The sequence below is a fragment of the Lipotes vexillifer genome, unplaced genomic scaffold, assembly GCF_000442215.2.
Source record: "Lipotes vexillifer unplaced genomic scaffold, Lipotes_vexillifer_v1.1 scaffold1604, whole genome shotgun sequence".
Lineage (NCBI taxonomy): Eukaryota > Metazoa > Chordata > Mammalia > Artiodactyla > Lipotidae > Lipotes > Lipotes vexillifer.
In genome coordinates this window covers 82,855-85,668 of record NW_006794553.1, presented here as the reverse complement: position 1 = coordinate 85,668, position 2,814 = coordinate 82,855, and positions in this window count along the sequence as shown.

The window sequence follows — 2,814 nt, the reverse complement described above, 5'->3', positions numbered from 1 at the left end:
TGTCTCTTCATAATGGAAAATGTCCTGGGCTTGAAGTCCAAAACTAAAAACACAGAAGTGTGCATAATCTGTACAGTACTGGGATAATTAGGTGTTTCTTACCTCCCTTGTTCTGGTTATTGTAATTCTATTTAAATTAATGTAGGAACCCCTCTTTTTGCTCTTTGTGTACACCAGCTTTTCCTTTCAACTAGATCATGAGTCCCTTCTTACATGCCTGGCATATGTACATTCTTCCTGAGGAATTTATGTCACTCTTCATCTTTTTATTTGATCATGAAGATGATGACACTTTGTAGTTGAGTCCCTTCTTGATTACCAAAGCTCACTCCAAAGGAATCTGGGACTCTTGTGGGAATCTGTGATTTGGTCAGTTTATGTTATTGGGGGATTTGTTTGCAGATAGTAATAATTAATTTGTTTAGAGTGTCTCTGTCCATGAGAATTAGAGAAACAAGACAACCCCATAGTTAATAAAAAAATCATGGTTCGTAAAAGATTGCAGCTGTTTTAAATAGGGAAACACAGTCCTAAGCCTGAGATAGCTTAGTTTTCCTGAGAATAAGGTAATAAATAATGTGAAGTTAAAAAAATAATTGTGGCAGAAATGGTTAGCTGTTCATCAAAATCTGTGGATACACAATTGGAATACATTTTTCATCCTATCTTTCTATTAGATGTAGCTATGTGATTGAGTCTATAGGCAGGAATGTGAATGAAAGTCATCTATGCTGCTACAATGGCTAGCCTATAAAATCTTACCAGGCAGAGCCACCATCAAACTGGGTTCCTTCATGCTGTTGCATGAAGCACATTTACTATAACCTAGAACCTCTCTGTCCAGACATATACAATACACATTTATTGCATGAACTGTTTATTTGAATGGATTGTTTTTGGTAAGTGCAGTCTATTCTATCCTAAACAATATAAACTTTGAAGATGAGTGCGGCTGTAACAGAAGCATAATCTCTGTAGCTCTGACTTAAAGGCAGGGTGGGAGTTTGTGAAGTTGAAAAGAGGAGGACATATGCTAGGTGGTAGCAAAACACTTGGTAAAATTTTCAACCTTGGATAACTTGGAAGGCAGATCAAGTACCCTAAGAGTCTGCAGTTCCATAGGAAGTGGTTGTGAGTGAAAGCAGATTTTTTGCCCCTTTCCTGTTTGCCCATTTCTATTCCCTTCTAACCTTAAAAGATCCTAATTATAGGAATGAGATCAATAGGCAATTTAACCTAACTCCTGACTTTATGCTTTCCTGAATGCACACTATGCCTTTTCTAACCTGTTGATTCTTATCCTAGGTAAAAAGAAGTAAAAATGAAGAATTAAGCAGTTTAAAAAAATGGCTAGCTCTTTACCCACAACAGCCCCACTAAGCAATCCTGCAAGAAGATCACTTGGCCAGGATAAAGTCCGAAGAGAGAGTCAGCCAGTCTGCATGTAATGGAGAATGATGCAGAACCCAAAATCCTGCCTTGATGATTCACTGAGATTCTTCCTTCCCCTCATTTTTTTTCTTTAAAGACTGTCATAGCTCAGCAGAATCTTTGGAGTTGGTCTCTGGACATGAGTCCGCCATCTCCCCAGATTGCAGCATTTTCTGATTAAAGTGCCTTTCCTTTCTACTGACACTTGCCTCTTGAATTATTGACTTTTGAGTGGCAAACAGCCGACCATGGTGAGTTTGGTAACATGGGGAGCCAGAAATTAAATTGTGTGTTCGTTTCTTCTTGTATTTGTCAAGGTTTCAAGTGAAGGCACCAAGTTTAGGACAGAGCTGTGTGGTTTGAACACAAAATTGGAGAATGCTAATTACTAATGAATTCTGTACTCAAAACAAACAAACAAACCAAAGGAGAAGCAAAAGGAGGTAAGATTGAAAAAGATTAAGTAAAAAACAATATTGAAGTGAGCAATGGAGACCCATAAGACTACTCAGTTTAAAAAAAGCCTTGGCAAAGATCAGATTAAGAGTACTACCTTCCCTCCCAAGCCTTCCTTCCAGTACTGTGTGACATTAAGGTCTTGTAAGACAATTAAGGAGAGGTTTCATATTATAAAAATAATTCAAAATTGGCCCTGCCTGATGTTGTGTCAGTAGCATCATCTTCAGCCATAATGATAATGCACTGTGAACATTCCTTTCATTCATTTACTGGTTCCCCATTCTTTCATTAACTGTCCATTCATACTCTAAGTCATTGTCATTCATGGTGTGAAAAAATACACTAAGAAGAATCTATAGGAGACCTTCAATATGGCGGAGGAGTAAGATATGGAGATCACCTTCCTCCCCACAAATACATCAGAAATACATCTACATGTGGAACAACTCCTACAGAACACATACCGAATGCTGGCAGAAGACCTCAGACTTCCCAAAAGGCAAGACACTCCCCGTGTACCTGAGTAGGGGAAAGAAAAAGATAAAGCAGAGACAAAAGAATAGGGATGGGACCTGCACCTCGGGGAGGGAGCTGTGAAGGAAGAAAAGTTTCCACACACTAGGAAGACCCTTCACTGGCAGAGATGGGGGGTGGCGGGGGGCAAGCTTAGGAGCCATGTAGGAGAGTGCAGCAATAGGGGTACAGAGGGCTAAGAGGAGAGATTCCCTCAAAGAGGATTAATGTCTACCTGCACTCACCAGCCTGAGAGGCTTGTCTGCTCACCTGCCAGAGTGGGTGGGGTCTGGGAGCTGAGGCTTCAGCTTTGGAGGTCAGATCCCAGGGAGAGGAATGTGGTTGGCTGTGTGAACACAGCCTGAAGGGGGCTACTGCACAACAGCTAGCCAGGAAGGAGACTGGGAAAGA